The 25606-nt window shown below is 48.7% G+C and overlaps 1 non-coding gene across 1 annotated transcript; it reads left to right on the top strand.

The window, feature by feature from the left end:
- Window positions 1-15990: 15990 nt before the first annotated feature.
- LOC144176085 (U1 spliceosomal RNA) lies at window positions 15991-16154 on the top strand. Its single transcript, XR_013323778.1, has one exon. It is a non-coding gene; the product is annotated as a U1 spliceosomal RNA (small nuclear RNA).
- Window positions 16155-25606: the final 9452 nt, after the last annotated feature.

Below are 25606 nucleotides of genomic sequence, written 5' to 3'. Positions count from 1 at the left end.
TTCCGGCGTATTCCGTAATTCATGAAAACACTGCCTTTTGCGTCCCTTTGCAAAGCAGCTGGCGGCGGCGTGCGGAGTTTGTATTATGTTTTATTCATTATTTTTATTATGTTTATGAGACCTATCGTAACAGTTTTGACCCGCAACTTGCTTGCCTTTTCTGTGCTGAAAAGTTTTCCGCAAAACATTTACCCCGCCTAATGAACGCACCCCTAAACTTGCATCAAATTTTTGGAAAAAAAAAACGGCGATCATTACGCGAGTAAATACGGTAACTATGCAAGTAGACTTAAAGGAGCCATGAAGAGAAAACAAAAGTTTGTTTTATTCGAAAGATTAGGTGTTTCATAGTACCCCAAGCGCTTTCCCGGAAGCAAATGATGCTTTATTCACTGAGAAATAAGGCAATTTAAGCCAAGATTTTAAATCTCCCGCTAAAATTGAACATTCCGTGACGTGTGCAATGGTGTCATAGAGCCGGTCCATAAAACAGATACTTACTATGTCGACTCCATATAGCACCCACACGCGGGAGCCGATCGAGACGGCAACCATTTTAAAAATACTAGTAAAACCTAGTGCACCCGCAGCCCTAGTCATGGAATCGCCTGATCCGGAGAACAAAACTCTCGCCGAGGAGCTCGGGCTTGCATTTAACAACCTCACACCACAAAAACGCTCAATGCTTCTAAGTGCACGAGCGGCAAGAGTTCTGGGATACGCGGTGGACGGGAAAGAGACCATTCCGCGATAGCCACAACAGACGAACGCCCAGCCGTCGGCACCGCTGCCTCGTCAGCCCCGTCGCGACGGACGAATACGGACTGGTACTATGTGCCGTATTTTTATTACGGTTAATAACAGTTCAATTTCAGTAGCAGTATCGCTTATGCCAGTTGGCCGGTTTCGTGTATGGAAAGCCGTTCGCGCGAGCTCTTTGCTCCGGCCAGAAAGATACGAGCGTCAATGCGCGGTGTGCACGGTATTTTTTTTTCCAAGCGCAGAGCGCTTTGACGGCGATTTGACGAAGTCGGCGACGAGCGGCGGCATGTCCCAGGAGTGAGCTAACGTAAGGTTCCCTGCCGTAATCACTTCGTCGGAAATGAAGCGAGCACACTCGTACTTCCTTTAGCTCTCTTTCTCCTCCGTTTGCAAAGTTCACAAAACGTAGCCACTTGCTTCGCCTAGGTTCGTCGTTGGGCAGCACATGAAAGGAGATCTCCTCACCGGCGGGGATGTCGCACTCCCTCGACGATTTGCCCGTACTACATGGGCATTTCAAAACGCAGCAACTAAATTTCATTGTAAAGTACTCGAACAAACTGAAGTTTTCAGTGGTTGTAAACTGGAAACGAGCTCGTAACGACAGCAGCAAGCCAACACCATTCGAAACTTACGCGACGACTGGCACTATCTCGTCGCTTCTTGCTGTTCCTTACTCCCCTCGTTTATATTTTTACCTTTGCTGGTTGGCGATATGACGGTCAACCTCCTGTGAAGGGATTACGATACGAAGCAAGGTCGCGGCTGTGCGTACTGGAACGGTTCGTTGGCCCCGAAGAGCCTCGAACCCGAAAATTCGTCTGCGCGACGGCGAGATGTCGAGCTTGGCCGGCGCTAGTTTCGTACGCATTGGCGCACACGCTTGCGTGTTCGTTCGGACCTTCAACCGTTTACTCCACCGTTCTTTGTCATAAAAAGAATGTGCAGTATGTTTCACGAGAATTTAGCTCGCTATGCAAACTGTAAGCCCTGCCTAACATGCGTTTGCTTTTGCCGGCCTCCGCCAATCGCAGAGCATTCCCAAGTGACATCACATGTTCTGTTGCGGAAAATGAGCTGGTGGGTAGCATGGTCATTTCCTTTTTTCCTAATTATGTAGCTTATTTGAGCGAAGTTTGCGTTATAAGTGGTGTCGTTATGGTTCTAACGAGGCAATCTTTCGAATGAACCAAACTGTTTTCTCTTCATGGCTCCTTTAAGGCCGATATATCGCTCAAGACTTGTGGAACGCCTCAGTACCCCGGTAATTGACTTGTTTGTTTCTTCTTTTTTGTCTGTTCATGTCTGCTTTCACCAACAGATAAGCCTCGATAAGAGTGCCTTTATATCGTGGCAAGAATCGGTTGCTCTAAGTGAACGCATGCTAATTTATTCGCTTATGGGGGTCGGCGTAGAAAGACTCAACCGCAGTAGTTGTGAGGTTTCTTGTTTTGTTTTGTAAGCCACCTGTTTTGGCTCTCCGTCGGCCAAGCTTTTGGGTCCGTTGAGTACGCTCCGCAAACAACCATACGGCGCCTCGCCTGCTCATTGTGCAAAACAACATCTGTCCTCCCATATCTGCGCCGGCTGCGGCCGCGATGAAAGGAAAATTACGGACACCGCCCCTCTGCATTTTCAGTCGAAGCGGACGAGGGATCCGGCAATCGCCATTTGTTAGCTGCCTTGGAGAACCTATTGCGTTTGTTTGCCTAGCAGTCGCATCATAGACAATTCAGCGTGAATTGGTTGTGTGATTTTTATGCTTATCTGGTTGCCTATGGAGATAACTACGGTTTTCTATTGAAGTGGTTCCGCCTCATAGTCACATCTGTTTGAGACAGCGCCTGGCACAAATGCACAGGAGGTCACTGCGACGATTTGATCACAGTCGCACGTGTCACTCACCCGACAGCTCGCAGGAAGTTAACGGCGGAAATTTCATAAATAAAAGCGTCGAGATTTTATCCCTACCGAAACGTAACGTATATACATAATTACAAGCATAGAAAAATCGTACGGGCAATTATGCACCTAGGCGTAACTAATGCAAGTAATCTTTCCAAAAACAAAAAAAAGAAATAAATGGTTCGTCGGAATTGAAACCTTTGACACAGTTTTCGTGTTTGTGCCCAAATTGAATCGCGAAATACGGCACCGTATGTTTTTCGTACACTCCGTACATACGGAATTCATGTGAAGCATCTGGTGTTTCTGGCAGTCGTACAGAGATAAAACCGGCGTCGAATTTTTTCTAACGTTATACCGTACTCTATTATCCTGTGTTGGGGATATATATACCTGTTTTCATTCCGGCGGTTCGTCGGCAAAGGTACAAATTTTGTATTCCCATACTTCCGTATATACAGAATGATTCAGGAAGGATGGTGTAATTGTTTTAGTCATATCGAGTAGACAATCCTCGTGCTCGAAACTTAACGCATCTCTTCCCCGCTTCCTCACCACCCTAGGCCCCTGTCACCGGATATTCTGCCCTAGGGTGGTCAGCCGATTCCTACTCAACGCTATAGACAAACATAAATCTAAGTAAGCAGAATAAAGCACAGCTGACTGATATCAAGTCCCCGTGAAAGTGGATTTCCAGCAAATGTGCTGCAAAACCACCGCCTTTGCAGATGGCCATATCCACTGCTTCGTTGCTTTTGAATAATGGCAGTGGCACTGGCAATTACTTGGTTGCCGAGACGAAATTCGAAAACGACCTACACAGTGTTTTTCGTATGATTGTGATCATTGTAACATGCTAAAGTTTCCCAATACAAAATCCAGAAATAGGTCCTTATTGCCGTGTTCTGCAATGCGTTAATGTAGCAGGCGATGACCACTAGTGTAGCTTGTTTTCGTCCCAGCCAGGCAAAGAGATTAAAGTGCTGATGTCTGCATTGGATTTTCAATGGCGGATGGGGACTGGGAAGATCGGCGTTATCTCACTGATGTTGTCTCCGATGTCATCTTCACAGTCGGTAGCATTGGTATCTTGCTCCAGAACCAGCGAGTATATGCGCTAAGCGCTCTGTTTAAATCCAAATTCAAATTTATTCAGAAAAATACAAAAGTGCGTGCACATTGGGTAGAATATGCAGGAGGGAGGTCCTAAGGTTGCCGAACCGCAGGCGGGACCTACTAAACTGGTTGTTCTAGAGCTAACAAGCAGTGAGCGCAAAAAAAAAAAAACAGTGAGCGCGTACGCCGTTATACAATATCTTTATCGAAATCATTACCGTAATTACCCGATTCTAACGCGCCCCCGATTCTAACGCGCACCCGATTTTCCTGGCAAAAAAACCGAAAAAACTTGTACCCCCGATTGTAACGCGCACGGAACTTTGTGAGCAAGAAAAACGAATACTAGAGAAACGGGCGATTTATTTTCCGAAGTAATATCACTCATCCCACTCCTCGTCGCTCTCCGCTGGCCACAACATCTCGTCCTCGTTGCCGTCAAGCGCGTTCGCGATGCGACACTTCTGAACGAACGTTTAACCATGGTCGATGGGATCGTGGCCCACGCCTCGCACGCCCATCCCGCGAGCTTCTCCAGAGGCGCACGCTTCAGCCGACCGCTCGCTTTGAACGCGAGAGAGCCGCTGCTTCCATTGCTGTTATTAAGCGCGCAAGTGGAACGATTTGACGATTTGTGTGAACGCCGATAGAAAAGCCCAGGCTTCTATGCTTCCTTCGTCCGAAAAATTGTTGCTAAAAGTTTGGCGCCATATTGAGATGGCGATGGCGATGGGAGGGACGAAATTTCCACTGTTTCGGCAGTTTCGGTTTCGTATCCGATTCTAACGCGCACGCGATTTTTCGACCTATTTTTCCGGAAAAAAAGTGCGCGTTAGAATCGGGTAAGTACGGTAAACAACAACATATAATACTAAATAATACCATGTAGCGCGGGATAAGGTAAATAGGAATCTTTCTACCACAGAAGAGTCAGGTAAAAAAAATGCCACATAAGTTTTCCGGGAGTTGGTAATTAGGGGCAAGAACATTTTCCATTTGTTTGAAGAGCTGAAGGAAATAGCTGCTTATATTTCACGTGGGAGGTCATTCCAGGCTATAATAGAGCGGGAAAGTAAGCTGAATTTTTTATAATTAGCTCTTACTGTGGACAATTTTAAGTTATGGCGAGAGGAAGATCGAGTGCAATTAAGGTTACATACCATGTGTCGATGGAAAATGTCTAGAGCCAAAAGGCTACGCAGCACTTCAAAAAACAAATTTCAAACGTTATACAAATATATTTTTGACAAAAACAATATACTAGGTTAAGGAAGGATTGGGAGAGATGGCGACATATTCCTAAAAGTAATGTCTGGTTCTCGGTGCACAATCTATGTAGTTATGTAGTGCTGCCTTCTCCGGAAGTAACCGCCATTACGGAAACCTAAGGGGATACACTAAAAAGGGCAAAACCATGCTAGGAAGGCTTTTTGGCACATAAACAGCACTCCCTCACCGGAGGAGGATCTGGCCAACGTGGTGTAGTAGTTTGCCGCCACCTCCCATGACTGACTAACTCAACTTTCTGCCCTCTGTCCCCCGCAGCTGTAAAGCACCTGTCCACGGCGGCGGTCAGAACAGGGATACGGTAGCGGGTGCAAAGAATTTCTGGGTTCGGACAGGCCACCTTTGGAAATTTACCCTGGAAAAGTTCAACGCATGCACCTTGTCTAGTGAGGGAAGTTTAGCAGTACTACTCAGGGAGCTCTCGGACATCAAGTGAGATATTATAGGGTTAAGTGAAATTAGAAGGACAAGACAAGGCCTAATGGGGCTCACTAGCGGGCATTTTCTGTGATTAACTGGACTTCAAGAAAGTAAAGAACACGGGGTGGGATTTTTAATACACAAAGAAATAGCAGAAAACGTGCAATAGTTTTTCAGCATTAGCGAGAGTCAAGGCTGTTGTGATCAAGCTAAACAAGCGATACAGATTAAAGATAGTACAAGATAGTCAAAGATGGCAACAACGCAGTTCACTATTGTAATGGGAGGATTTAACGCAAAGGTCGGTAAGAAGCTAATGGGAGAAATGTCAGGGGGAAACTTCGCAATAGACGATCGCAACAGTCTAGGAGGCGCACCAGTAGGATTTGCAGAGAGAAATAACCTGAGGTTGGTGAACGCATCATTCTCCAAACGAATGAATAGGAAATGGATTTGGAAAAGTCCTGAGGGTAAAACAAAAAAACGAAATTAACTTCATTTTAAGGGACAACCCGGGTACCATGCAAGACGTAGAGGTGCTAAGTAAGATTCAGAGCAGCGATATAAGGATGGTTACACACAAGCTAAGGCTGACTTTCAAAAGAGAAAGACGGAAACTCGTGGAAACTAAGAAACCCCGCATGGAGTCAGTCAGAGCCAGATCGCAGAAGCCTAAAATAACTCACCAAAACAAATTCGTGCTTCTGAACGAGCAGAGCGAGGTCTGTGTAGAAAAGCTAAATGACGACCTAATATCGGCAATCAGTGAATCAGCAGCAGCTCTGGCAGAAGCGACATGTAGGGAACAAACCGAAAAACAAACTAAGAAAACGAAGAAACTATACTGCCAAACGCAAGAGCATGGAAGTCTCAAGTACGGCGGATGGGATTGGATTAGCCTAGCTTTCAAAAATGATTAACAGAATTAAAACAAACGACATTTGTGCATATAACATAGCAGTGATCGAGGAAACCGTGCAAATAGGGGAAGCTTGAAAGCAACTAAGAGAAAGCTAGCCATCGGCAAAGACAAGATGCACGCACTCAGATACGAGCCGGGTAACGGTACGCACAACTTGGACGAGATAATAAAGGCAAGGGAATGATTCTACAGGAGGCTGTATGCCAGCGACGTTACACCTGAGGAAACTACTGAGAGTAGAAGACCAACTTACGATGCCCTAGTACTAAATAGAGAGGAAGTTGGAAAGGCTCTCAAAGTCATGAAAATAGGAAAAGTTGCAGGTGACGATGGCTTAACCGTAAATGTTTTGAAAAAGGGAGGAGATATGGTACTGGAAAAGCTTGCTGTACTAATTTCGAATGCTTGAAGAATCAAAAAGTTCCCACAGCCTGGAAAAACGCCAATATTATTCTGATTCACAAGAAATGAGATCCCAAGTATACTTCAATACTTTCAGACCGATCAGCCTCCTCTCAGTGGTTTACAAGCTGTTTACCAAAGTTATAGTTAGCCGAATAGGTGACAGCCTAGATTCCCAACACCCCTGAGAGCAGGCCGGGTTTAGGAAAGGGTACTCAACCATGGATCATATCCATGTCGTCAATGAATTGATAGACATATCCGCAGAGTACATTAAACACCTTTATAAGACATTTATATATTATAATTCCGCACTCACCGCAGCCGCGTTAGAAGCAGTAAAAGATCAGGGAATAGAGGAAAGCTACTTAAGACTTCTAGAAGAGTTATATAAAAGATGCCATGGTAGGATAACCCTCCACAAGCAAAGCGATAAATTTTGCGATCCGAAAGGGAGTAAAACAGGGAGCTACCATCTCGCCAAAACTATTCATAGCATGTTTGAAAAGGGAATGTAGAAACCTCGACTGGGAAAATATAGGATTAAGGATAAACGGGGAAGACTTGAGCCGTTTGACGTTTTCGGACGATCTAGTCTTGCTGATTGAGACCGGAGAACACATGCAAACAATTCTTGAGGAACTACAATCACAAAGCTCGGCCATGGGGCTAAAAATATAAATATAATGAATATATACGAATATAATATAAATATGAATATAATAACCTCTTACAGATGGTTAGTACTGACCCCAACCACGAGAGAAATCCGTCGCACAATAGGTATGGGTTGCGAAGCACTCGGCAAGCACTCCCAAACAATGAAAAGTAAGCTAGCTCTGTCACCCAAAAGAACTATGTACAACCAGTGCATACTGCCGGTGATGACATACCGAGCTGAAACTTGGCGCCTTACTAAACAATTAGAAAGCAAACTCAGGGCGGCCCAACTGGCCATGGTACGAATAATGTTAGAAGTAGCACCTAGGGACACGAAACGAGCTATTTGGATATCATAGTTCAAATAAAGAAAAAGAAATGGACTTGGGCTGGCCATGTAGTGAGCCGAAACGGCAACCGGTGGTCAATTAAGGTAACAGAGGGGATACCAAGAGATGGGTCTAAAAGAAGGGGAACGCCATTAACCCGATGGAGGGATGAAATAAAGAAATTCGGTTGTAAACTGTGAACACGAGCAGCGCAGGGCAGGAGCGGTTGGAGCTCAATGGGAGAGGCCTTCGTACTGCAGTGGACCTGAGTAGGCTAGCAATGATGATGATGGTTAAAGATGTACGATTCGATTGTTTTGAAGTTTTGATGGTAATAGGTGGTAACAGAATCTCTTAATGGTAACAGTTGACTTTCATGCGAACGTCCCTAGATTTTTGGTCACACTGTTTTCGAGTTTTGGGGATCGCGCTCTATAGAAAGCCCCGTGGAAAGCGTTGGCTATAACAGCTCTGCGGGTGCGCGCTGCTCTGGGGGTGAAAAATTCCCATAAGGGGCTTTTGAGATTTGCGACACAAAAACAGCGTTGGTAAGTGTTGGCCCATACACCCTGCCGGTGCGTGCTGGTAAGTGGGTATGTTACACTGTGGGAGTATTGGGACTGGCATGAAACGAAAATCGAAGGTGTGTGTGTGTGGGAGAAGAGGGGGTAGGGGTAGGGGGTGATATTAGGCTTAACGGGTACTAGCTGTGCGGAATCAGGCTTAAAAGTGGCCATGAAGAGAAGATGCAACTTGATTTATTTTGAAAAAACTAGGTTTCGGTACCTCATTCCACTCCAGTGCAGCCACGAACGACGTTTTCAAACCGAAAAAACGAATGAAGTATGAAACAACTTTCAAATTTCGCGCTACAGTGACGTGTTATGGGCAGGAGGAACGTCATATGGGCCTTCACTAAAAACATAATTTTCAGTGTGTTAAGGGCACGTTAGCATTTAAATCATTTGATCGTACGGAAATAGAGGACCCAGTACAATTTTCCAGTCATGTGCCTTGGCGATGGGTTAGTTCACCGGCCACCAATTGCACAGACAAGATTCTGCGACGATATAGCAGAGTTGCCGGAAATTGTCTAGGGAGTCGCCACTGCGGAACATGTTTTCCGTGACATCTTCATTATTTGTCCAAGGTTTTCGATAAAAATACTACTTTTTTTTTCAGAACAAAACAGTCTTTTATATGAACCTAACTTGTATTTTGTTTTCACGGCTCCTTGAACGCTAGGTAGCCGCGACGTTGAGCCTAAACACGTGCCAAGCAACGTCGAACTCGTCCTGCGTCACAGCGTCGCCATCGCCGTTAACGTCGTGAGACCACGAAGCCTCGCATTAGGCCTAACTTCAGACCGTTGACCGACGCACCCCTGCGGATGTGGGCTGCTCTGTGGGTATTTAACATTGAATAAGATTTCGTGAGTCTTCGTTGACACACAGACAAGACAAAAAAAAAACAGGTAGAAGCTAACAGCTTCGCCGTGAAAGGATTGGTCGTATAGGAGCACTGCTGGTTCTGGCGATGAACATTTATTGTGTTCATCATAGATAATAGTGAGGGCAATTCCAAATGTCGTGCATGGAACTGCGGGAAAGTATACGTGTGCTCGAACAAATTTAAAAAAAATAAGCCAGAAAACTCGTGGTATTATCCCCTCCAGGCAGTTGTTTACTGTAATACTTTATGTACTCTTATTCATGGGCGGAATACAGCAAAGTTATATTCGCCGGCAGAAACACCAAACTCATCCCAGGAGAACGGGGATCACACACCGTGTAGCTTTCCTGATTCCCTGACAGCCATCGTCCGTGGATAAGAGCCCCTACGGATGTCTAAAAATGGACACTGCTTTTGGCAGCCACAGTGAAAACACACGACCAAAACTTCGCACGGGCTCACGGTCACTACGAACGCGGAGCAATCGCACGTCAACGGGACGCGCCTTGAGCCATCGCCTATTTTGCTCTCGCACGAGTGCGTGGCTCCGTCGCTTAGGCTTTATTAGCCCCGTACGCGTCCGGGAACTGAATGGTTATTCGTGTACATATCCAGAGATATTACCGCTCCGGCGGAAGAGTTAGGGCCAAGCCTTAACGGGGAGAGGGGCGCGCACACGCCCGTTCGTATGTCAGCCGGCGAGCACGGCGCCACTCGCACACGACCACCGACGTCCATCGACAGCGGGATGAGGAAAACGCCCCAGGGCGGCCGTATACAACGTGCGGCACAGCGACCGCCAGAGGACAGATCGGCGGCAATCTACGCGGCCATAGAGCGCGCGAGTGCGTGCCGCCCGCTGCAATCGCGGTCCTGCCTGCCCGCCCAAGGTTGTCTAATTGATTTTCGAGACGCAGCCAACAGGCACGTCGATCGCTGTCTAATTGATGGGGCTGGGCCTCCCGTGCGTGCGGTGAGGCCTATATGGTTCCCGGCGGTGGATTCCCCGGCGGTCTCACGCGCGGGATAATCTATTGAGACGCCATCTTTGCGTACGCGGGACAGCGCACGCGCGCTCGTAGACAGCGAACGCTCAGTGTCGCTAATTGGTGAGCCGAGTGACACTGCCGTCGAGCCAAGCGCGGTAATTTCAAAACAAAAAAGTGAGAAAGCAGCGAAAGTAACAGAAAACTAAACAAGGCGAGGGAAATTACTTGGCCCCACGTGCCGTCTGGCAGTACACGTGCTCTGCCATAGTGTGAATGGTAGCCAGCTGCAAAGCAGACGGCCTAGAGCGCTAGGGTGCGCCGTTTGTCTCGCTCCGGATTTAGATAAGCATCCCGCTAGCGGACAGATTTGTTTCGACAGAATTGGGTGGCTAATTGTACCGATCAGTGGCAGCTAATTACAGAGCGAGCTTGAAAGAATGAGTACGAGTGAGAAATATGATTGTAACTTACGTAAAGTTCGCGTGTAATTCATTACTGTGTAACCACGCAAGGGCAAAGTCTAGCGGCAACAGGGGAGTCATGTAATTACCTCGGGAGTTCTGTGCAGTTGGCATTTACACTTTTCACGGCCTAAACATGGAATGAAGAATGACAGAGGTCCTCCAAGCACCTATTTTGTAACTGTCATTGGGTAGGCGCAAAGAAAAACGCTTGGATTTTGGAGCACAAGGTCGCGGGTTCGATTCCCGGCCGCGGCGGCCGCTTTTCTGATGGAGGCGAAAAGCAAAAACGCCCGTGTGTACGAGATTTCGGCGCACGTTAAAGATCCCCAGGTGGTCAAAATTAATCCGGAGCCCTCCACTACGGCGCGCCTCATCGCCTGCGTTGCGTCGGCGCGTTAAACCCTACAATCAATGTTGTCTTCGATAAAAAAATAAACCAGCCGAATGTCGATGCTTGCATACGGTTCACTAGCGTGGTACAATGTTCTCCGCTGAAACATGCCTCTGTTCTAAAATACTAAGGCGTGATTCCTTTGGGCAGTATTTGCTGTCCTTCGCCATGACCGCAAATACTCAATCTCCAAAAGTTACACAGTAAGACTACTCATTGCTATGGATGGTTCAATGAACTGCCGTCACCGTTCAATCCCTGAAACTTTGAAACAATCATCATTGGTGAAGTTCTCAGCGGTCACACAAATGATATTTTGAATATGAGGTATTTTGAGTTTGACTCCTCAGTCCACAAACAGCGCAATTTATCGCTGCTATACTTCAGTTAAACAAAATCACACCAATACCGGCGCTAAATTAGTAATCAAATGACATCTTAACATTCTGGTATAGACTGGGATGACAGCATGGTTTGTCATGACTCATGACCATCATTATGCAGCGCATACAGGTTCCTGTATGTTAGATTCTATTTCTTTCAGTGCTCTTGAAAAGACACATAGATGGGAAAACGCTTGGTGCAACGGTATAGCACTTCGCTTTTTGTCATAGCATAGGCCTACCTGTTTATTATATAAATCCGGCCGTTTCTTTCGCGGGAGGATCGTCACCCCTAGCATCTAATCAACAACCTCTTCTGCGCCACAGCGAGATCTTGGCCCACTCTCGACACCAATGGCAAATGTTCCCCCATTCAACCGTGCAACTCGCAAGACATGAAGCTACTACCTTCAGAAGGCTCCAAACCAACACCTATCCGCAGTGCACCGTACTCCATGCCATATATCCGACCGAACATCGAGCCACCTGCAATTAGTGCCCAGCACGCGGTACGCTTTACCATCAGGTATGGGATTGCCAGAAGACACCACGTCTACAGCCTATCTCCAATCCCTCCATTCAATAGTCGACGGCGCGGTTGGCCAACCAGGACTCAGCGATCCAGCTTGACCTGGTGAACAGGGCCCGTGCAGCGAGCCACAGCCAGAGGATCCCGGACTGAGGATCCACTTCACCGGGCGGGTGCCCAAGCAGCAGCACCCGTTGTTGAATAAGGATTTTATTCATTTATTCATTCTGACCCGTCCTTACAAGTTTCACTCAGCCCATCGTATCTTACTGCTGTACATAAGGAAGCAATAAATATGTTTCTTTAATATGCTGTTCCGGCAGTTATGCCATTAGTGAATATGTTGGCTTTTACCACTTTTTGTATAGCATTGACTCGTCTTTCATGATAACCCTACATTTCGTTGATGATCAAATGAGAAAATATCTGCAGTTATTCAACAGGGGACGCGCATGTAGTAATACAAAATTGTTCTTTGTTATCTAATCATCCCGTGACTGTCATTCATTAGTAATGCACACGAGGGAAACACCAATGACTGGAAACGAGTGGAAAGGCGGTACTCATAAACAATCTCACAGAATTTCCCTAAAGTTATTTAGCCTGGAGGTCAAGTACTACTGAGCCACGTGCGAAGAGCTGCAGCACCACGACTAGTCAAATTAGGTAGCCATGGTAAAAAGATTGACCGGTTATCTGCTTGCTTCACTGGCGATGTCACCAAAAGACGATGGTCGTCTCCCGTCCCTGCAAGGAACCTCCTTCTCCTCTCCGCTCCCCCCTCTCCCCCTTCGCACCACTCGCTATCAATTGAATCAAGGTTTGTTCAGTGCAATTCATTTTCCTGTTTTAGCACTGTTTGCGCACCATCCGTTGGAACAGTGCGCAATTTATGTATATTTTGTTTCTTCTGCCTGGGACAGCACGAGGGCGCGAGCTCTGCTGTCTTCCTTGCTTTCATTTCGCACGAGCCTTGTAGCCTACCTGCGGCATTTTGACGGGTTATTTTTTACTTTCTTTCGTAAAAACCAACCAATGTTCATTCTTAACTAAAAGAACGCGGGAATACAGGGTTATGTTCTCACATGTGCCTCAAATGTGTCTGAGGTTTTTTGTGCTAATAAATGGGGACATGTATGACTTCGTCCAGCAGTTTCAGTAGTTAGGGGCAATTATGCCTACATACACTTATTTGTGACGCTTTGTTTCAACTTTAAGCCGGACCGCCGAATTGAGGGACAGACAGACAAGCAGGCAGGCAGGCAGGCAGGCAGGCAGGCAGGAGGCGGACAGACAGACAGACAGACAGACAGACAGACAGACAGACAGACAGACAGACAGACTTACAGACAGACAGACAGACAGACAGACCAAAATTTTAGCGCTTAAGCAACCCACGAAAGACTAACAACTAATATCAGTGGTCGGCAAAACCCGAAGATCTCTCTCTCTCTCTCTCTCTCTCTCTCTCTCTCTCTCTCTCTCTCTCTCTCTCTCTCTCAATCTGCGTTTTAAGGGTGCTGACTGCAAACGTTCTAGAAGCAATGATAACACACAACTAGGGGGAGGAGGCGGAAGGAGGGAGGGTTACTGATGCCTCCCGGAACAGTTCCACTACGCGTTCCTAGACGGTGAAATCGGCCGTTCGTCCGACTCCTCTTCTGTGACGCCTAAATTCAGCTTTACGGGAATTAGCAGTGACGGAGTCCTCAAATCCCCCCCAACTCCTTAAACTGTCATTTTCTCACGGGCTGGTGCTATTGCTTCGTAATATAAAACATTAAGGGGAGCTATTTAGTTGCTCGATAACTGCATATTTAGAAGCTCAAATAAAAAAAAACTGTCCCATTCCCATGTGCCTAAAAAGTAGAGCGCATATTTCTCTCTTTCAAATGGATGCTAAATAGAATGCTATTGAATATCGACAGGTCAGGATTGTTTAACCGTCAAAGCAATTGAGCCACTTGCTTCTTAGTGTTAGAAGCATACCACTTTCCGAACCGCGTTGGTTTTTTTCCGGTCGTTTAACGACAACTCATTCTGTTTCTTTATGCAATGAGATTCCGAAATCATCCCGGCACTACGTATGTACTTCGACCTGAGCAACTCTTCTGATCGCAGTAACGAGAGAGAGAGAGAGAGAGAGAGAGAGAGAGAGAGAGAGAGAGAGAGAGAGAGAGAGAGAGAGAGAGAGCTCTTTATTAGAAGAAAGCAGAAAGGTCTGCAGGCATGTATTCGCCTACATGCTACTCTGCGGGGATGGGGTGGAGGAAGTAAAGGCCCTAAAGGAAGTAGGGCGAAAGAGAGGGGAAAAAGGAAGGGGTAAAAAAGAAGGAAACATGGAGTGTTCCGTGGGTCACGTAAAAGTCCAGGTAGTCTCACAGGATGACGATGTTGAGTGCTACAGTGTCTATGCTACGCCGATGTCGTGTAAATAATGAAACAGTGCATCTAACACTTCTCGCTGGGATGATGGAGATGACGATGGTCCAAGAAGAGCTTTCAATGATAAAAGTCCATTGTTGAGGCACTCGATCTTCTTGGCGCGGTGGTTCCTTTCCTGGTTGTACGCCGGACACTCTAATAAAACGTGTTCAGCAGTTTCTGGCAAACCACAGTTATCACAATAAGGGTTTGTGGTAACGAGTGCAGTGGTGTTCTGTGCGCTGACTGATTAGGACATCATTTTTAAGGTCATTAGCGGTGATGCATGCCGCTGCCAGTGAGGACCACAGAGAAGAAGAACGGAGAACCAGTGCGGCCGTTCGCTTCCAGGTCGTGAGCAGATTGACTGCCTTTTCCCCAGTTTTGAAGAAGGCGAAGAGGACGCCTTGCGCTACATTCGCTCGTTGGAGAAGAGTGCTAGCTCTCTTCAAAAACAAAAGGCAAATGGTTGCCACAGTCTCTTTCAAGCATAGAATTCTTCGCATGCCCTACCACTTCCCAATCGCAGTCTAATGTGGTTGTTCTTCACTTTCATTAGTTCGAACTTTCCCTAATTCGCACTGAGATGGTTTTCCTTTGCGGTTCAAATCAACGGGCTTTTAGTGTACAGTGAATGCTCGTTAATTCGAACTTCAATAATTCTAATAATGAATAATTCGAATTGTACGATTTGGTCTGGCCAAGTCTCCATATTAGCCTATGTATTGAAAGTCCCGTTAATTTGAACGCGAGTAGCCTCCGCCACGGATAGTGTGAACTACACGCCACCGCGCCGTCCGTTTGGTGCCTTCCGCACGACCAGAGAAACAGCCCCGCTGCCTATACATGCGACGCTGCGTAGCTTGCAGAAAGGAGAGCAAAAATCTGAAGAAGAGAAACGGGGTGAAAACAATCTAAAACCCCAATAGCGGACGTTTTGGAAGAAGTTTGCAGACAACGTCGATGTTGACACGAGTTTGGGACGTGCTGACAGATGGCCTCATTTCCGAGGTCAGAAGCGTAGAAACTGTCGCTGGCATGACCATGGGGAGGTGGCGGACGAAGCACCAGTGCGTCCATCGCTCGAAGTAATGACCGGATGAAATGCTACCCGTCTCTTCTTCAGTTTTAGAATAACCTAAAAGGAGGCCTTCCGCTAAATTCACTAGTTCGGGAAAAATGGGCTAGCTTGCACCTTCAAGCATAAAATTCAGGTTTTAATCGCGCCTTTCAAGGGCGAAACCCTTTTAGGGGCTGTCGGCGTCCCCTGCCCTCTTCGCCTCATGTAGTCACGGTACTAAAACACCCGGACGCTCGTTTTCCAACGCCTCGCACTAGATCGTATCGCGTACTAAAAGAAAAATGTGTAATACATAAAACCGGTTCAAAATAAACTAACATGATTTGAAGATTTGTGGAACGCTCCCTGTCCACTTAACAATCGTCAAGCACAAGCAGAAGATATTTTTAGAGGGGTATTGTTGCACTCAAATACCCACCGGCTCTCAACGCTAGGCCTGATCGGGTCGGGTGGTTGGTCGAAGAAAGAAAAGGAATACTTACCTGAGGCCGGGGCCTCGTTGATCACCGGGGACGAGCCCCCAGGACGAAGCGCGGGCATTGCACTGCGCTCGCGTTGACCCCTGCCACTACCCCAAGCTGGGGCAGATGGGTCATACAAATTGCTTAAATTAGGTTCAACGCAGGAGAGGGATCCACCACCTCAGAAAGCGTGCGATTGCTCCTCCCACCGGCGCTTCTCCGGCGCCCAATCAAGGTGCGCAGTTTGGCAAGAGAGAGACTTACAATCTTTGAGTACACCTTTACACTGCATGCTTCGCTACTCCGGTGTCACGTGGCCCTGGATTCTTTTCAAGCATTACATTGCTCACATGATCTGTTGCTCCAGAGTCGCATTGTACGGGGGATTTTGTGCTTAACTTTCGTTAGTTAGAACTTACATTTTTCGAACGGAAGTAGCGTGCCCATGGAGTTCAAATTTACGAGTTTTTACTGTATACGGCTCGCAGATACATGGCGCCTCTTAGCTGTGAGAAGATGTGGAAAGGTGATCTGGTGGAAAACTGCCGCTGGATCCATTTGCGCTTTGGTGGTGTCATTTTGGCAGTTTCTCGCCACGAGGGTGTCATGCTGTGAGCAGAGGATTCGAGGGTAGGGCGGGCCGAGTGAGGACGTTGTTTACGAATGCGAGCCGGTCGTGATCGCTGCTTGCGGAAGGCATAGAGCGGCTTCTGCGCGCGTAAGCGTGCACAACGCGGGCAGAAGCTGGTCTTACTCTTTCCCTGTTCTCAGCAGCGATCATAGTAGCGCGTCGCGCTGTGTGGTCGCTTTGAGGGAGCCGCTCTCCGTATAAACCGCCGCAGCTAATTAACGGGGTGTTAGCCAAATCTCCTGCATGGTTTATGGCCCGGAAACTGTCCGCAGCGTTCCGCTGTATGCCTCCAAATGACATGCTCATTAAACGCGCCCACATGTATGGTATTCTCAGACTCGTATTACGAAACATGTGGCTGCGGGTATACGCAACGACTGTAGCCAAAAACTAAGCGGTGTTTGTCTTCATGGTTGCCACTGTGCTCCTTTCCCTCTATTACTGTGGAAACAGCGTGTGCTCAAGCCCATGACTGTGGTGTTTTGGTGGTATTTTATGATAAAATCTGTCATCTTTCAAAAAAAAACGAGGATGATAAGTGGTGCTGGACTGCGATGTAACTCCAACAGACTGGATTGCTTCTGTTTGAGCTTTATAATTTCGACTACCTGTCATTCGAATGACACTATGGTGCACTGAGAAGCTCATGTTTGATTGGACGGCTTGAGGAGTGTGAAGGCGCAATTCAATAATACCAGGACACTGGGCAAGTAATACCCATTAGCATGGCATACCAGAATCCCCACTTGTCTTCTGATAAACCAGGCGCATTATTACACTACCGGGGGCGAGACTCTCTTTTCAGATCGCGTTGTAAAGAAATTATTACTATTATTGTTTGTTTTCACGCTGGGTGAATCGTGGCCTGGTCAGACGGGGAGGAAGTACGTAAAAGAAACAAGATCATCTATATTTTCTTGTCTCTCTAGATTAGAAAGGGCAGTTTCTTGCTGCGTGGATTCGGGATCACATGAAGGGGATCGCTTCTCCATGCGGCCCTGAAGCTCACTAGGCCTGAAGGGACGCAAGGGAGGCCTGGGATGGTGCTCCGCTCTGACGATTGAAGGGAAATTCGTGTGCGATTATTGATAGGGATATTATATATATTGCCGCGAACCATACATTGGGTTTGTTTATTTGTGTTTTGCTTTTACCGCCCGGCTGCGCCGGTCTGTGTTATCTCTGCGCCAAGGGAAGCGCGTGTTCCATTCTTTCTTTCTGTGCCGCATGTGTTATCTGTTCTGATAGGGAGAGCATTCCGATCTAACGTGAACATCCCGGAATAATCTTCTTGCATCTACAATGTTCTCGATGCGAATCGACGGTTCCAGAACCACGCGCGCCGAAAGATAAAAAGCCTGCAGAGCAGACGCCGGGGCATTCGATTCGACGACACTCGCCGACGCAAGTCACTTTGTTGACCGCTGCTTCGCCACCTCTGTATTCTTTTGAGTTGTTAGGGGAGCACAAGTTCGCTCCAATAAACGTGTTTCTCATTCAAGACAACTGCATCGTCCTTGTCTTCGCGACATCTGGTGGAGGTGCGGGGTACTAAGCCTTTATGCCCTCTACGACATCTCGAAGCCGCCAAGCCAGTCCAACCAGAGAAAGCCCCCGACTGCAGGGATTGCTACCCGAGTTCGGTCTTCTGCCAGAAGGGCCCAAGAGAAGGAACGCTGCAACCAACACCATGGTGCAAGAAACAACGTCGCCAATCATCCTGCAGCAGCCCCGAGAACCGCCATCGTTCCGGGGAGCCCCCGCTGAAGACCCCGAAGAATGGTTGGAGAAGTTGGAGCGCGTCCGCATCTTCAACAGGTGGGACGACGAAGAAACTTTCCGGCATGTCTTCTTTTACTTAGAAGATGCTGCTCGAACTTGGTTCGAGAACCATGAGAGCTCTTTGACCGACTGGACTCAATTCAAGAGGGTGTTCCTTAAGACCTTCACTACCGTGGTGAGAAAAGAGCGAGCTGCGCTTTTGCTTGAAACTCGAACGCAGCACCCCAACGAAGGAGTCGTGATTTTCGTTGAGGAGATGAAGCGACTTTTTCGTCGTGCGGACCCTGAAATGACCGAGGAAAAGAAGCTCAGGTTCCTAATGCGAGGAGTGAAGCAAGAGCTTTTTGCTTGTCTAGTCCGTAACCCTCCGAAGACAGTGGCCGAATTCGCGTCTGAGGCGGCCGCGATGGAGAAGACGCTAGAAATTCGAACGAGGCAGTACGACCGCCCTGTCAACGCGCTGTTCTCGGAGACCATCGGTGCTGCAAATGGAAGCTCGATACATTGCGAGAGACCATTCGAGCAGTGGTCAGGGAGGAGCTTCGGAAGCTTTTTCCAACGACGCCGCAACCTCAAGTGGCTTCCCTGACCGACGTAATCCGAGAAGAAGTCCAAAACGCACTGGGAACTTCTACGCCGTCGGAAGCACCCCGCGAACCACAAGCCATGACCTACTCCTCGGCTGTTCGTCAACCCCGCCCTGCTCCAACCCGTCGTCAAGAGGCCGAGCCATACCGCCGTCCAACGCCGCCCGCCCGACGCCCTGTAGACCAATACCAGACGCCAAGGAAGACCGACGTGTGGCGAACGCCTGATAATCGCCCGCTGTGCTACCACTGCGGAGAGGCCGACCACATCTACCGTCGCTGTCCCTACAAGAGGCTCGGTTTGCGAGGGTTCTCCGTCGACGCCCCACGCCCCCGATACGGCCAGCGCCCTGCTGAGATCGAAGAATACCTCTCCAACACCAACCGAGGACCAGCCCGCTTCAACCGTTCACCGTCGCCCTACCCGTCTCAGTCACCGAACCGCCGCAGCACTGCTGACTTCTCACGTGGAAGGTCCCCCAGCCCACGCGGGGGAAACTAAAAGCAGCAACTTCGGGAGGTAAAGTTGCACAACGGCGGAAAAATGAAAACCCTCCAACGACGCAGCGACTCGCTGAAGACCATCATTCACGACATGCCCTCATCCCGATGACCCGACCTAGCCCTAACGAGACTCCTGAACACGACGACAGCTACACGGCGCGACGCGTACCCGACCTGACCGAGACGTCCGTTGAGAAGACGACGACAACGACGATGCACACTGCCCGACCGTCAACACGTACAAGCAGAGATACGACGCCCCGACGAACCCGGAACTCGAGGAAGACTGCATCTGACGTCAAGGTGTCCATCGACGGCTTTGACGTAGTCGCCCTCGTAGACACGGGAGCTGACTATTCGGTAATGAGCGGACCATTTGCGTCTAAACTGAAGAAAGTTATGACCAGATGGGACGGTCCGCACATACGCACAGCAGGAGGCCACCTCGTGACGCCAAGTGGAACGTGCACATCGCGCGTCACCATAGACGGCACAACGTACCCTGCGGCGTTTGTCATTCTGCCTAACTGCTCCCGCGACGTAATTCTTGGAATGGACTTTTTGATGGACAACGGTGCAATAATCGATCTGCAGACCAAGTCAATAACTTTTTCCCCCAATCACTCCATGACGCCAGAACCGAACCTTGAACGACGGGCTGCTGTAAGGATTGCCGATGATCATGTCACCCTGCCACCCCGCGCAAGCTTGATGGTCGCAGTCTACTGTGAAGATGCTGCTCCTGACGTCGACGCTATCGTAGACACTGATCAAAGGGTGCTTCTCGACCGTGGTGTGTCGGTCGCAAGAGGCATTGCGCGCTTCAAGGAACACCAATCCCACATTCTGGTTACTAATTTCACCGAGGAGTACCAGCATTTAAACAAGGGCGCGGCAATTGCATTCCTCGAAGAAGCGCAAGAAGCAAGTGACGTGATCGCGGTCGCCGACTTTGAACGCACACCCGTAGAAACCTTCAAGCTCCCGCAGCCCTTCGACGTGAATCCGGCGCTACCGCAAGAACCACGGAACAAATTATTGGCTTTGCTGCGTCGCTATAGCGAATGTTTTTCGTCGAGCGCAAAACTACGTCACACCCCTCTAGCGAAGCACCGAATAATAACCGAAGATGGAGCCCGACCTACCCGACAGTCACCTTACCGCGTCTCTTCACACGAACGGGAAGCCATCCGGACTCAAGTCGACGACATGCTCAGCGACGACATTATACAGCCATCGAAAAGCCCCTGGGCTGCGCCCGTCGTACTCGTAAAGAAAAAAGACGGCACATTAAGGTTTTGTGTTGACTACCGGCGACTGAACAAAATCACGAAAAAGGACGTGTACCCCCTCCCCCGAATCGACGACGCCCTCGACCACCTCTGCCACGCGAAGTACTTCTCATCTATGGACCTGAAGACCGGCTACTGGCAAATTGAAGTGGACGAGAGAGACCGAGAGAAGACTGCATTTATAACCCCAGACGGCCTATACGAGTTCAAGGTGATGCCGTTTGGGCTGTGCACAGCACCAGCGACGTTTCAAAGAGTCATGGACACTGTGCTAGCTGGCCTTAAGTGGCACACCTGCCTCGTATACCTCGACGACGTAGTGGTATTCGCCCGGACGTTCGACGAACACCTTGCAAGGTTGGAGTCTGTACTCGAGGCCATTCGTACGTCGGGGTTGACGCTGAAGCCTGAAAAGTGCCGTTTCGCATACGAGGAACTCAAGTTCTTGGGCCACGTCGTCAACGCCGCGGGAGTCCTACCTGACCCGGCAAAAACTTCAGCCATTGCGAACTTCCCAAGGCCGAAAGACAAGAAGGGCGTGCGAAGATTTCTCGGGCTGTGCGCATACTACCGGCGCTTCGTCGCAAACTTCGCACGCATTGCAGAGCCACTCACGCGCTTGACGAAAGATAGCACCCCTTTCAGCTGGGAAAACGACCAAGAAAAAGCATTCTGCGAGCTGCAAAAACGCCTTCAAAGCCCGCCCGTGCTCGCTCATTTCGACGAAAATGCCGAAACGGAAATGCACACGGACGCCAGTGATATAGGCTTGGGTGCCGTCCTTGTCCAAAAGCAAAGCGGCTGCGAAAGGGTAATCGCCTATGCCAGCCGTGGTCTGTCGAAGGAGGAGAAAAACTATTCTGCCTCTGAGAAAGAGTGCCTGGCTATTATATGGGCGATTTCAAAATTTCGCCCATACGTGTATGGAAGGCCATTCAAGGTTGTAACAGACCACCATGCGCTGTGTTGGCTCGCCAATTTGAAGGACCCCTCCGGCCGTCTTGGGCGGTGGAGCTTGCGCCTGCAGGAGTTCGACGTTACAGTCGTTTATAAATCCGGCAGGAAACACTCCGACGCCGACTGCCTGTCCCGCGCCCCCGTCGACCCACCACCACAAGACGCTGATGAAGACAGCGCGTTCTTCGGGATAGTGACGGAGAACGACCTAGCCGCCCAGCAGCGTGCCGACCCCGACTTACGCGTCATAATCGAGTACCTCGAGGGATGCAACGTTGCCGTTCCTAGGACCTTCAAACGCAGCTTACCAGCATTCAGCCTCAGAAACTCCGTCCTCGTGAAGAAGAATTTCAGCCCCGGAACAAGAGCGAATTACCTTCTCGTCATCCCCGCGGACCTTCGTGACGAAATTTTGGAAGCGTGCCACGACGACCCGTCTTCTGGACATCTTGGCACCGCCCGCACTATTGGAAAAATCAAGGCGAGGTACTACTGGCCCGGCCTTACCTCTGACGTCACCCACTACGTCCGGAGCTGCCGTGACTGCCAGCGACGAAAAACGCCGCCGACAAGACCCGCCGGACTTCTGCAACCGATCGCCGTTCCTTCGAGACCATTTCAACAGATTGGAATGGACCTTTTAGGCCCGTTCCCTACGTCACGATCACAGAACAAGTGGATTGTCGTAGCGACAGACTACATGACGCGCTACGCAGAGACCGCCGCTCTTCCGAGGGGGACTGCACAAGAAGTGGCAAAGTTCTTTATAAGCCAAGTTGTGCTGCGACATGGAGCCCCGGAAGTCCTAATCACCGACCGCGGAACGGCATTTACTGCGGAGCTGATGCAAGGAGTATTACGCTACAGCAACACGGATCACCGAAGAACGACGGCGTACCACCCCCAAACGAACGGACTAACAGAACGTCTGAACAAGACAATCGCAGATATGCTGTCAATGTACGTTGACGTTGAACATACGACTTGGGACGAAGTGCTCCCGTATGTCACGTTTGCGTACAACACGGCTATCCAGGAGACGACGCAGCTGACGCCGTTCGAGCTTGTCTACGGTAGAAGGCCGACTACGATGCTCGACGCCATGCTTCCGCATGTAGAAGACGACGACCTCAACGCCGACGTCCACGGATATCTTCAACGTGCGGAGGAGGCCCGCCAGCTCGCTCGAGTTCGTATAACGGACCAGCAGCTGGTGGATGCGGCCCGCTACAACCTCCGACGCCGAGAAGCCGAGTACCAACCAGGGGATCGTGTGTGGGTTTGGACTCCTATCCGACGACGCGGACTCAGTGAGAAGCTCCTGCGACGGTATTTCGGACCCTACCAGATTCTACGACGTGTCGGCCAACTTACCTACGAGGTGATCCCCGATGGTGATTCCGGAACATCACGACGACGCACGCGGCCCGAAGTCGTCCACGTGGTTCGCTTAAAACCTTTCTACGGTCGATAACGAATTTTATTTTTATTTTTGGACTGTCGCTTATGTTAGCATCGGGTCGATGCACCCTTAGAGGGGGGGTAATGCCGCGAACCATACATTGGGTTTGTTTATTTGTGTTTTGCTTTTACCGCCCGGCTGCGCCGGTCTGCGTTATCTCTGCGCCAAGGGAAGCGCGTGTTCCATTCTTTCTTTCTGTGCCGCATGTGTTATCTGTTCTGATAGGGAGAGCATTCCGATCTAACGTGAACATCCCGGAATAATCTTCTTGCATCTACAATGTTCTCGATGCGAATCGACGGTTCCAGAACCACGCGCGCCGAAAGATAAAAAGCCTGCAGAGCAGACGCCGGGGCATTCGATTCGACGACACTCGCCGACGCAAGTCACTTTGTTGACCGCTGCTTCGCCACCTCTGTATTCTTTTGAGTTGTTAGGGGAGCACAAGTTCGCTCCAATAAACGTGTTTCTCATTCAAGACAACTGCATCGTCCTTGTCTTCGCGACAATATATAGCCCGTTTATCAGCTCGGGGTATTCTCGTGTGCAGCTGTTTTCGCTATTCTCCTCCTACAAGTGCGTTGAGCGAAGCAAATTGCCAAGCAACACCGTCATGCAACAACAGCCCGATAAGGGAGCCCGCTTAAGTTAAGAACGAAGTCTAGCCGAAGAGGCGCTCTGGAATGTGCAGGTTAAATAGGAAGTTTGGAGTGACCTGTGGTTTGTTAGGAAAACAAATCCCCGTCGTTCGCCGACCCCTATCGCAATGCCGCTACGCCAGCCCACAGTATTGTTCCAGTACTGTGTTTGTAGCTGCGTGAATACTTGGAATGGGCTTGTCGGAAGTTGTGCGGCGCTAGTACAAGTGCCGTCCGAAGTAATTGGAGCGCGGGAGCTGTGGCTGAACCGTATCGGAGCGTTCTGTAGCTGCACAGGGGGCAACCGGAGGAATCCAAACAAAAGAATGCGTGCATGCCGACGGTGATAGGCCATGTGTACCTCTTAGACCACTTATTTTAACGTTGCAACGAATATTGTTCGCAGCACGGGTTCCCAGCATTGGTTTCAGCGATGTCGCTGACAAACAGGAACAAAAATCTGATAAGAAAGATTGACAGCCGCAGATTCCTGTGATACTGCCACTTCTACGGCACATCAGGTGCGCTTAAAGCATGCGAGAGACGCTGCCACGCATGTCTGGGCTATCAGCACCATCGCTGATACCACTATGCCGCGAGCGATGATCATAGGCACCTGCGTTGAGAAGTATACATGGCCTATCGCTTTTAGCATGCGCCGATTCGTGTTTTTCTCCTTTCAGTTACCGTGGGTGCAGCTACACAGCGCTCCGGTACGGTTCAGCCACAGCTCCCGTGTTTGAATTACGTCTGACGGCATCTGTACGTGTACTATCCTTAGACGATAAATTCTACGTTCTTCATTTCTTAGGCATGGATGATGCTTGAGGTACGCTGTAATTGTTGGCGAAGTTTATCGTTGCTTTTGAAAAAAGAAGGAATGTGGCTAATAGTTTATTAAGGATGCGACTTCAAGCGCCATAAGCGCTACGTTTGTCCAGTCACGAGAGGAATGTCTTTGAGTCTTTGTGTGTCGTTTTATATATAAGTAGTTCTGTTAAATTGACATTTGGTTTTCTTGCGCTGCATGCGCAAAATATAAACATGCTATTGCTTATGTATGCATCAGGCACCAGCACTGCAAAACGTTCCTTGTTGACATCCACTTCGTACGATTTCTTCGCGATTGCAGTCGGTGCTATTTTCATGTGAGTGTGTCTAGGCTGACCTCCGAGGATCGTTTCTCTCCAGAAGCTTGTCTTGTTTAAATCAGGCGTGCGCGTAAATTTCGAGAACTTTGAATTGAAGGGTTTCAAAATAACACCGATTCGAATGGCTTACTCTAGTCATCCTCATTTATTCAATACAGTAAAAATTTTCCGCTGTCACCCAATTTTCTCTTAGTACCCTCCGCTGAGCATAGTCATTGTACAAACTCTAGTGGTTACCCCTGTGTTGCTTAGTCGATGCTTTGGACGTAGTTCTTCTTGTGCTACTACGAGTACAAACTGTTAGAAACACTTTTAAGTATTAGAGAAAGGGACTACAGATGAGTTGAGCGTGAGTGAGCACAAATTGAGGCGAGTAGAAGTGAGTACAGATGAGTGGAGTGCTTGTGCTACAGGTAGCGTACAGGTGAGTACAGTCAGAGTATCAGTGAATTGTGAGTAGATGTAACTACAAATTTAGTAGGAGTTCAACTCAGTAGAAATGAGATGAGTACGAGTACAGAGTGAGTACAAGTAAAAATGATTACCTACGAGCACTAGTGGACATGTATGAGTTTGAGTATAGGTGAACACAATTACAAAATAGTATGTGGCGAATGAGTGATCT

This window comes from Haemaphysalis longicornis, unplaced genomic scaffold, assembly GCF_048455015.1.
Source record: "Haemaphysalis longicornis isolate Haplotype H1 unplaced genomic scaffold, Haemaphysalis longicornis Haplotype H1 scaffold_3, whole genome shotgun sequence".
Lineage (NCBI taxonomy): Eukaryota > Metazoa > Arthropoda > Arachnida > Ixodida > Ixodidae > Haemaphysalis > Haemaphysalis longicornis.
This window is presented reverse-complemented; position numbering and strand designations above follow the sequence as displayed.